The following is a 12,021-nucleotide window of genomic DNA, read 5'->3' as shown; positions in this document are numbered from 1 at the left end:
AAGCTATTCAACACATTAGTTCGTTACTTGTAAAAAAAAAAAAAAAAGTATTTCATTATCTCTGTATGATATAATTACACTCTTCTTCTCATGTATTTAAAATATATACATACTTTAGCTTTACTTCCACAGTTCTTTACCAAACCATTATTAGACCTACGCCATTTTTAGAATTTCACTAAACTGTTTATAAAGACAACTACAATAATTCATATTATTCTTTTTTTTTCCTGACAATTTGATATCATTTATCAATTGCCCTCATGCCCTCAATTCCTAATGTAAGGTGCTCTCAGCTTTTCCATTTTTATCTATTTATTGTTCATCATTATTCTCGTGTTGATTAACTTCCTTTTTTAATCACATTTCTTTAATCCAAAGTAGTTCTCTTTCATGATTAATGTGTTGTATTCTTTGTCATCTAATGAATCAGGCTTGCACAGTTCCCAATTATCATTGGTATTCTTATGTCTCAGGATTATCTCCCACTCCATTTACTCGTAACTGCTTTCAATTTCACATATATATATATATATATTTATATATTAAACTGGCAAGTTTGTCATGTTTACTCTAACATTGACTACACTGTGTTTTTACATAGCAAACAAAATTATCATAAACACTTTTAGTTCAGTGATCAATTACTTAGATTAATGGTAGCACAACAGAATGAAGGGCTCCTGCTTAAACTACGGTAGTTACAGTATTTTGAATGAAACACTTTTTAAAGAATTCATGGGATGTGTTACCTGTGACAACATGAGGGGCCTTTCATTGTTCCCAAAATGGATAAATGCAGAGGAAACAACACATGAAGAAACGTGCCAGATTTATTCTAGTCATCTTCCAAAGCAGGATGTGGGGGAGAGGAACCCCCGTGGTCTTTGAGGAGCAGCACCTCACAGGCAAGGCAGGCTGAGGAAACCAGGATCCATGGACATCAGCTGCTGTGCTGAACTAGAAACATCCGTCTATGTTTTGAGAGCTGAGATATAATCATAGCAATGTTCTTCCTGGACCCTCCCCACCCACCAAGAAATTCTATTGCTATAATAGAATGATCTCATCCTTCTTTTTCTCTCAATGTTGAACAAATATAGAAAAAAAAAAAACCACAATTAGACAGGAAATTTTTACTAGATGTAGTGTACACATGCTTTATACTCTCACAAAGGCACAGGTATGCTCATATATTCCAGGGGACCTTTTTAAATTTGCAATGAGGAAAAACGTAGTACTACTAAACTAACTTTTCCTGAAGGTTTAACTTCTGCTCTATACACCCCAGCTGTTAAATCCTGCTTTGCACAAGGTTAAAATATAAGTGTATTTTCTGTCAGCAGAGGCTGCACTTCAGTAATGAAGAAAGCAAAATGTGTGTGCTTGCATGTATATTAGCAATCACTTAGTCAATTTTCCAAGCATTTTAAGCTGAAAGGGATGGCTTATGCCATGACACCTAAACCATTTACACACACTTAGGAGGATAAATATTCTTCATAGAAGCCAAGGCTTCTAAACATCTAAATCATTACTGAAAATAAAATTAGGTACCCATGAAAAATGTCACTACATATATGGCAATAATAGTGTTTCCCAAAGCTGGTAAAATAAGGACTTAATTATGCAAATACTCATACATCAGTAAGTCGCATGTAAGTAATCTCTCTGCATAATAATACACATACATAATAGACATCGATAATATACGAATATAATTGAATGCTTGTAGTTATTCTCAGGATCAAAGCCCTTATTAAAAATTCAAATTAAAGTTTTATAATTGTAATAGTCATGATGGACTTACACGTGATTATAATGAAATGAAGTCCTCTAATAAGTGATATGTTTTGCATATACAATAAGATAATCTTCAAAATAATCAGTGTAGGGCTGACAATTACTAAAAACAAAGAGGTGAAACAGCATAGAAAATAATAACATTTGCTAGATAAATAGGAAAAATAACAAGACTCCAGAAACAGTATTCCTTAGGAGATGTGGTGAGCCATCCAAATTACCGAAGTGATAGGAAACCTGAACCAATGTTTGGCTCTCTCTGGGCTAATGACCTGAAACTAATCTCTGGGTAATGACCAACACCAACGGAATGCAAAAAGAAAGAACATCAAGTCTGCTGCCTCCAACCTGTGCTATGAAGCAGCAAAGCTGAGCTCTTCCCAGGAGAGCAGAAACATGAGCTACAGGAGACAGCTGTTCATCAGTGGTAGCCATACAAGAACCTTCAGTGACTTGGGTTTTGAAAGCATACTGAGAACAGATAAACACCAGCTCTGTATTTCCTATGAACACATTGCACACTGGTGATGAAACAGCCATATCTTTTTCCAGGTCTTCTAAAACTGAAGAGTGATAGGAGATACAGCAGCTGGAATAGAAAGCTGTAATTTTGTACTAGAGTGATCAACCAGAGATGGATTATTTGGAAAGAAACCTTCACAAAGGTCGATAGCATTTTTTTGTATTTCACAAGTGCTTCTGATTTTTTAAAGCACTTCTGTAAAAGTGGCTAGCATCTGCCATTTATTACCTAGCAAAAGTGGAATATAAAAATACAACTAGCTGGGGTGAAATTCAAACCCTACCCTTATGATAACTTTGAAGAGCTGTAAGATTTTTTTTTTTAGAAAAAAAAAAGGCTCTATTTATACTGCGTTAGAAATAAATTATGAACTCAAATCACCATCCTCAAGAAAAAAGTAAAAATATCAGTTAGAGTACAAACAGATTAAACTGAATTATACTGATTCAATTAAGGAAGATTTATGAAGTATGTGAGTTTACAGATCTCAAATAAAAACAATCGGCAAGAGTTTGAACTTACAACTATGAACGAAGAAACAATTTCTCTAATTATCTGCTTTACTAACAGCTGGTGATGTGGTTTGTACATTACCAAATGCTAGACTGGTGTTGCAACAACCCTGAGCCCTAACTAACTGTCAAGTATCTATGCGTGGCTAGGAAGTGTTTCCAGCTTGAAGTTGCCTGCTACATTAAAGACTCTACCAAAGTTTCAGCCACAACACTTGAAGTCCCTTACTCAGATGCTTTAAAGGAAAAACAAAAACAAACAAACAAACAAACAAAAACGAAGAAGAAAAACCACCCCTCAAAACATCTTGGCACCCACAAAATCAGAAAATCAGAGTTACATTACGCGGTGCAGCAGGCTGGCCCCCCAGCTCCTCCAGCCCGCCTGGCTACCGTGCACCCTCTTCTACAGAAAGAAATCCAGCAGTGCTGTAAGGAGGAATTCCTCTGGCTAGACCGCCATTTGCTAGCTAAGAAGAAATGTTTGTTCATCATCCTTGCAGCTTTGTGTATTTTTTTTCCAGTTTTGTGCTATACGCTTAACACAAAAGATTTCACAACAGTTTTTGCTTCAATACACCAGATCAGCATTAAGATTGCTGATCAAATAAGGCTCTCTGGCAGCAGGGATGGGCTACTTAAAAATATTTCCAATGTAGAAGATTGAGACTAAAAAATATTATTAAATGATCAGTTATAGAAATTTTGGAAGAGAAACTACACAGATCCTGAATTCGTTGTCCTTAACACCCCAAGGCCAAACTATGTCAACAGCAGTTGAGCTGTGGTACCACCCTCACACCACCCTCTGCTTGGTCAGCAGTTTAACCTCCATCTCCCATTTACTCTTCTGTGGCATTGGCTCCTTGGTGGCAGGCCTCTGAGACAGCCACAGTGCTGTTAAATTTAAAGAGCTTCTGAAAAGAAGCCCCCCAGATACACAATCCTCTGCTGTTAAGGATAATACACTTCACAAACTGTTACTTTGTTTTAACCTTGACAGCAATGATGCCCAGCTTGTACTTAAAGCCAAATATTCCTGATCACTAATAACAGTAGTTTAGTTATTGGCTTGCTTTAAAAAGAATAAAAATACTTTTAGCATTACCAAACTCTTAAAAGGTGTCTGCCATCAGCAGATCCACTGATGGTGAAATGGCAATGTCAGCGAGATGTTCAGACCACAGTAATGATCTGAGCTTGCAGGTCCTGCAGCCAGCACTGGGCACATCAGCAGGTGTTCTAAATCTTAAGGGCTTCCCCCAGGCTGGATGGCTCCAAAGGCAGGGATCAACAAGAGCTGCATGCTGAGCTTTCACATGAGAGACTGAGGACAGTTTTCCAATCCAACACTGTAAGAAGTTGGAGGAACACAAAGAAGTAACTACTCAGGCAAATACCAGCAAAGACAGGGGAAACCTACGCTTAGATTCATTTTCTGGTTTAGTGAGGATTAATATTTGCTTTGGTGGAAAACATAAGGGTTAAAGACACTTAGAAGTATCATTTGTCTGTAAATAGTTCTCTTTAAGAAGATTACATTTTGTACTTTATTTTAAAATTTTAAGCATGTATTAGAATGTAAATGATAAACTAAACTAGATTCAGTAAAATTGTTGCTAAACAAGAAGATACACACTCAGATCTAATCACTGTATGTTTACTGTCTCATGCTGTATTTGAAAGAGCATTCACCATCACTATTAAGAAACAAACGAAAGTACAAACAAAACAATCATAAAACCTGCAAATATAACTGCAAATCCCAAAACTATTTCTACAACTTGTCAGGTGTGTCATTGCTAACTGTATCTCACAGCAGCACCATATCAAATCTTAGGAAATGTTTCATGCAACAGTAGCAGCCTAGAAGCTTTTGTTTGATTAGAGAATAAAGCTCTGGATCATTATTACTTAAAGCTAAATTTTAAAAGTGTAAAATGGAATATTTTTGTAGTGCAAAATGGAATATTTTGCAGTCTTCTGTAATAGCTCTCCCATGCATTCATTTCTTGAATTTATAAAATTGCTGCCTAGATCATTTTCTCTGAAGTTTTCTCTTAAATGCTATGCACTCAGCATACACATTTAGGAGCTTCACAACTTTCTTACTAAAACCTTCTGTCCATAATCCTGCCTACTGCACAGAAACAGCTACACAGCTAGTTCCTGCTGGGGGTGGCGGCTGGAAGAGGACAAAGAAATTCTCCTTGAAAGTCTCCCAAATGTACTGTTGTGTGTGTTTTTGTTTTGGTTTGTTTTTTTTAACCTTGAAAAAACAAATGAATGCATAAATAAACAAATTAATACTTAAATACTGGTTTCTAAATAACCGGTGAAAATATTGCAATTGAAATATTGGTTTATGTTTTTATTCTGTGTCACTGGTTGTTAGAGGGAAGAACTGTCCCCCCAGGCAATATTCAACAGATATGACAGTCAAAGTTAAGGACTACAGTGGTTAAATTAGATGGGACGCATCACTTGGAAACACTATTAACAGCCATAGAAATCCTTGCAGATTCCAAACGAGGGCTGTGGCTTTCTCACAAAAAGTCCAGCATAAATTAACAGTTACATAGTTTTTTTCACTCCCATTTAACAGTCTTCAAAAATAAAGCCATTTTGTACCGTGTTTGGTGTCTCTGTGATGACATTTAAAATGCACTTTGGGATTCCCAGCTACTAGTTAGGATTCCCGCTACACTTCAAAGTAACTATTGGTTTTACATTTAAATAGTAGCAAAATGTGGAACAAATTAAGAAAAGGAAATACAAAAATTAATTTAACTACAGTTTTGTTTTGCACGTAGGGAGGGCAGGAAACCTGAGGAAAAGGGACTTAGATATCTTCAGACTCTATTTATTATCTGGGTATTCAGGAATGTGTGTTCTCTCCTCTCAGACACACCACGAGCAATTTCCTTCACATTGTGTAGTCGAGAACAACTGAAGAAGAATTTGAGGATTAATCAGTGTGTTAATTGAGGTTACCTAGATCGTGATAGATGGGGACAACATACTAAGCTAGTTACTATGGCAGCTGAACTCATCTGTTAAAACCGAAATTAATGGATAAACAAAATTAAGTTCACTTTCTCATTGATTTTTATCCAGCAGCACTGGACTACAAAAGAGCTATCAGGGAAAGCTATCCATTAGCTGTCAACTAAGAATGCCTTAAGAAGCAATTGCTAATCCTCCAGTGATGTCTCACTAAATCCTAATCTCTACAAATTGCTCTTAGAAGAAGCATTAAACTAGACATCAAACCAGGCCTTTAATGCTTCCTAAAGTTATTCAACCTGTAAGCCATTAGAGATCATACAAAGTGCTAAAACTTTTAAATCCAGTAAAAATACATAAATCAGATAGACAATGTCAACTGCACGTCTACAACTTCCTGTGTTTTGTGTGCTGTGGAAAAAATAAATAAATAAATAAACAAACAAGAAAATGGACCCTTCTAATACAAAAATCTTATGATTCATAAAATTTAAGAGACAACTCATGTTTCAATTTTACTTTGCAATATGATCTCACCTTATAAAAGTGCATAAAAATCATATTAAGTGGTGGAGAGGGATTTATTAAAATTTCAGTGCTCACATGATTTCAGATAAGCAGCATAATAGAAATACATTAATTTTCTCACCTTGTCAAAATCTTGGTTGTCTCACATTGAATTATATGAGATGCAACTACTAAAACAGGTTTGGCTAAACCAGTATGGAGTTGGTATAAACTAGTAAGATTCTAAGACTAAGCTAGCATTTTAGGAAAGGAGAAAACTGTGGTGGAGCTTGGGAAAAAAAAAAAAAAAAACACCACTAATTTCACTAAGTGTAAGAACATTATTATCTCCCTCATATTTTTTAAAGGAAACAACTCTTTTTGTTTCCCAGTGCCATAGAAATGGTGTCATAATAGACATTAGAAAAAGTTTCTAAATTTTTCTGCAGTGAAAGTAAAAGTCTATTTCTTCCAAAATGGTGTTATTAATAATTCAATTACCTGGTCAGGTGGAAAATAAAGCCACTACAAATTTATCGATCAAAATCAAACTTAGTATCATGTCTAGGGAGTAAAGGCAAGCTAGTGTTATTTTCTAGGTTCTTTTCTTAGCATACTGAAACATTCACTTAAATCCTAATTTCTGTAAAAAGAAGCAAAAATATTTCAGAAGATGTGGAAAGCATCAAAAAGATGTTAAATGATAACAAGAAATGCTCTGGGAAATTTTAATGGTTCCTTGGGAAGCAGAAAAGAATCAAGAAGCCCAGACAATTTATTTTTAAGTGGAAAATGGATTCCTTTTAAAATTACAGAACAAATGTTCTTGAAGACATCTGACATTTAGAATGCATGTCCCTTTCATCCAAATTTAATACTATGTTGGAATTTAATAGTACTAGATAATGGTCTAAAAGTCATTAACTGGATAACCACTAGAACCTGTTTTTCTATTGGAGAAATTAGAGACAAGCCCACAAACACACATCTCCAAAGTACAACCAAGAGACGCTATATATAGTGTTGAGGAGAGGATAGGATGGATGATTTAGTCTGCTATCTCAGTGATGTATGTGGTCCTCAGATGACAAATTCAGCAGCTGTAAACCCAATAAATTATAACAGAAAGGAAGTGAAAAGTAGCAAACCATGGGAAGCCACATCAAGGCATCCTTGGCATCCTCTCCAATGAGGATGTTGTCTCCTGAATGAAGGAACCAACAAGGAACCAATCCTTCATCAAAGAGTTAGACTGCTCTGACTACTGTTCGTTCAATAAATCATTCACATGACTGGAATTACAGCTCTCAGATGGTCAGGCAGAGAGATGCAAAAAAACTCCAGAAGTATCCCCAGCCAAGAGCGAACTGGCAGACAACACAAAGGATAAGGACTTGCTTATTGAAGGGCAGACTGCATGAATTTATGTACTTGAGCACTAAGGAGTGCTTAGGAAAATTCCACGCTTATGCAGTATGTTCATACCAAGAATGCAATTTGAGGAATCACAAGATAGAATCTGCAAGATACAGATCTGTATTGCTTTAGGAAAGCATTCATTTCAGAGGGTAATTCTCAAATATTTTATCATCGTATGTAAAATAGGTTCTCAACATATAAAGATAAAACAAAAAAATATAGTTTTAAAGCAACGAGCACACAAAAACTCTGTCAGCCAGGAACCTGAACATTCTTGAAGCTGGAAATACTCTTCAAACTTTTCCTTATGCAATAAGGTGAGGAAAGACTCAGAGAAGAGTGGATGACTTGATAGCCTCCCATCTGATAGATGCAAGCAAATACAGAAAAATCTACCCCACTGTGGCCACTTGAAGTTCTCAGAATATAGTAAAGAGTGAAAAACATAAATATATTCTGATAGTCTATTATTTTGTTATTTCCAGTAGCAAATCTTCAGCACCTTAAACAGCTGCTTCTTGGAACAGAAAGAAAAGAACATCAGGCAAGCAGTTTTGACTCTGTTCTCACAGAAAAAACAGCTGATTTTGAACATGAGGAAAGTATGATGCAGCTCTGTTATGACAGAAAAGGAGGATGACAAGAAAGTCAACAGCCATTACAAATGATAGGTGAAATGATAGGTCAAAAGACTCGGAGTCTTGAAAAAAGAAAAAGAAAGGAGAAATAAATGGAAAAGTCTGAGAATACAAAATATAAGAATTTCAAATGATGGTGCAAGCTAATCCATAAAAGTCTGAAATTCTCCCCTCTCCCTGAGGGGGAAGAACATAATAGGGGTAAACAGGAAGCCAAATGACAACACATCGTTTCAAAAATGAAATCTAGCCTGAACAAATTATTCAGGAAACCAGGAAAAATTTAAAAGCTATTAGCTAAAGGCAATAAATAAGGCATTTAAGTGTATTTCACAGGAAGCCTATGAAAGAATCAGATGTTCCACTAAAAGATCAGGCATCAATTATGGATACTGCAGATAAAATAAATGACTTCTGTGCATTGATCTTTACCACAGAACATGACAGAGAAACATCTCCTGCCTACGTTATATTTCTAGTAGGAATCACTTAAGGAGAAAACAAAGCACTTGCGTAAAAGAAGCATCAGGAAAAGGTTCTAAAAGATTATGTTTTAAAGCTCACTGTGAATTTCAGGGCATTTGCCAACAAATAAAACAATCTATTAAACAAACAAACAACTAAAACAACAAAAACTGCACTGATAACCATCACACAAACAGATTAAGTATCAAACTGTATCTCCCACTCTCACAAAAAAAAGTTGAGCTGAGATATTCTGACAAAAGCATGTTTTGAAGTCAGAAAATGACATCTCACTGAGAGTGAAACTTCACTGGAACAAATAATTGCTCCAAATATTTATCTCTCTAAAGACTTTCACAAGATTTCTGTAGACTAGGAAAGGCCCATATCATTTTCAAAATTCAGCAAGCTTTGAATACAGAAGAGTAATTTGCTGCTTGACTGTAAGCAAGTATCAAATTTATGTTTTGCAGTTGCCTGCACCAGTACTTTTCACTACTACAGCAAGCAGCAGAGAAATGGAAACTGGGTGGAAACAGATGGTACAGGGCAAGAAACAAGCAAGACACAATGCCATCATCAGATTTTCATAGTAAGACACTGAATTTAGAATTCTCTTCTTTTTAGGTGGAATTTTGAAAGGCAAGGCTGTCCTACAAGACGTATACATCCTTTTGAAAACCAGTGTTTTGGAAGAAATAATACTAAAAGTAGAATAAGAACGTTGTGAGCACCACTATAGTGAATAAGATCTTTTGGGGCACAATTTTCTGCTCATTGAGACTCATGGTAACTTCTCAACAAGGTTTGGGGTCGGTGGATAGCATGCCCAGGTGATGATGATGACAATGAGATGTGCATTCAACTCAGAATACAGTGGTATCATGGATGATAAAATGGATTCAGCTGGCAAGGAACGTTTTTGTAGGGGAAATATGAGCTAAAATGGCCCATGATATTGTGAGAAACACTCAGTAGCCAATAACTTAGGCTCAGGCGAGGATCTCAGTGAAGTAGTAATTTATTTGCGATTGCAATGGCGGGCGTCCCACAAGCAGGAGCGCATCTGCTGGTTCCAAAACACAGTTTATATACTTTTTGATGACAGGACCCTCCCCTGTTTCCCCACTGAGTGGGTAATCCAGGTTCACAATCTATCTGATGCTTCACAGACAATGCATGGCCTTCAGTTGCCGGCCTGTTAAATTTCAAATTTTTGACTTTTTTACTGTTTGAAGTGGTAATGTTTCTTCACTTATCTGACTTGACTTAACACTGTGATTTTCCCCTAATTGTTCTAAGGAGTCTGGTTGTCTGCATTTTACAAGGTCACCTGCTAAGTTTTCTTATCGCTGCAAGCATATCTCAATACCCCATTCCTTACCTTTAAACAATGTAACTCTGCAAAAACAATATTTTTATTCCCACAATATACTGAACTCCTCCTCCTCCAGCTCATACTACTTCTTTCTCTTTGATAGTGCCACCCATCTACGGAGAATCCCTGGGAGAAATAGTACAGGATCCTGTAGGGAGCATGACAGGAATTGATCCCAAAGCTGACTCTGGGCACAGCACAACATCCTGCTGCAATTTCCTCCTTAGCTCTTCAATAATTCACCTACAGGCAGAGTTTCATCATAATAAATTAGGCCTATGAAAATGGATTCGAAATCTTCATGATGCATACATTTCCACTGGCTTTTCTCATCTCCTGAGCTTCTAATTGTCTTTCTCATTCGCTCTGAGCACAAGACTTCTGCTCCTACCTCTGCTGTACAACACTGTCTCTCTGGGTATTTCTGGAAAAGCTTTACTAAGCAGCAACAATACAAGAATCAGCACAGAACACTGAAAACAGCATTTGCCATTTCCTTACATCAGTAGAACATAAATGGCATAGCACATATCAAAAACTGAATGAGGAAAGACAGCTTCTGGTAGGCTTACTGTGTATCTATCTTCCAACTAAAACACCACTTGGGAACAACTATTACATGTCCCTATTTAGAAGATTCTGCAAAACTAATCAATGAAACTTCTACATAGTTATTAGACTATGATTTGATAAACAAATATATCAGAATCTATTAGACTCCATGCCTATTAGAAGATCAGGCTCAAAACAAGCAAACAAAAAATTGCAGTATCAAGTCTTCCTTTGATCGTATCCTGATTTCATGTTAAGACTCCAAATATACAGTGTGATTTTAGGTGTGTTTACAAAATCATCTAAAATCACACTTTCTGTGATGCATTTCACAGTGGCTATGTATACTAGTTACACAATCAATTGCTTGTCTCCATGGGAAGTCGGTCATTTGGTAAAGTTTCATTCAGTTTACAGAGAAAGACTTTGGAGAACTGTGTTTTTTCGTTATTTTGTCTCTTTTTTTTTCTTTTAATCTGAACTGTTTAATAATGAGTCTGAGGCCTCTATCTGTTTTAGTGTAAACTCTTGTTAAGCAATGACCTTGAAACCTTTTCAAGTTCAGTCTTCATGTAGCTGTTCGAACATGAAGCTGCAAAACTGTACAACTTGGCTTTCTGAAGAACAGCCACTTTTCTAGATGGAGACTTCTGGAGATAAATTCTAACCACCCAAACTAACTGCATCAAGTTCACAAAGAAATGCTAGACACAAGCAGAACTGTCTAGGGTACCAAGAGCCTACCTACATGAGCCATTTGTTTCCTACTAGAGTAAATGTTAGGTCAAAACCGTCATTGATTTTGGAGCAAGGAGATCCTTGATTCTCCAGGATTAGTGCAATGGTTGCTTAAATTTTTAAATGCTGTCTTACCTTACAAAATGGCCAAACATTACCTTACTTCAACAGTTTATCTCACAAACTTTATTTTTAATTTTCTGCATAGTCTTTCCTTTTAAGAGCAGAATTGCCATCCATTATAAAAGACAACCATCATTAACACAGCTGTACTTGCAAACCCCCAATAAAACCTGGAAGCAATGCAACCACTTCAAATAGATGTCCACAAAAAAAAATCACTTAGTTTCTCCTAATGCTTTTCTGCCTACTAGCTGAGCACCCTGACACATTATCGCAACTGAAATAAGTGGACAGGGGTGGACATACCACTAAGAAAACTTTTATGTTATTTTTAAAGCAAAACATCTGAAACTGCAA

The 12,021-nt window shown here is 36.3% G+C and overlaps 2 protein-coding genes across 3 annotated transcripts in view; both read right to left on the bottom strand.

Moving 5' to 3' along the window:
• The window catches only part of LOC310902391 (uncharacterized protein), a 495,211-nt gene that overhangs the window by 35,224 nt on the left and 447,966 nt on the right, over nucleotides 1–12,021 (bottom strand). The window contains exons 12-13 of the mRNA XM_083843892.1: nucleotides 3,947–4,190; nucleotides 753–960 (exon numbers count right to left, since the gene is read on the bottom strand). The gene's annotated coding sequence lies outside the window, so the exon portion shown is untranslated. The remainder of the gene's footprint in view (nucleotides 1–752; nucleotides 961–3,946; nucleotides 4,191–12,021) is intronic.
• Nucleotides 1–12,021, bottom strand: part of NRG3 (neuregulin 3) — a 398,941-nt gene that overhangs the window by 372,611 nt on the left and 14,309 nt on the right. The gene's annotated exons all lie outside the window — the stretch shown is intronic.

This window comes from Anser anser (genome assembly GCF_964211835.1).
Source record: "Anser anser genome assembly, chromosome: 7".
NCBI classification, from domain to species: Eukaryota; Metazoa; Chordata; class Aves; order Anseriformes; family Anatidae; genus Anser; species Anser anser.
This window is presented reverse-complemented; position numbering and strand designations above follow the sequence as displayed.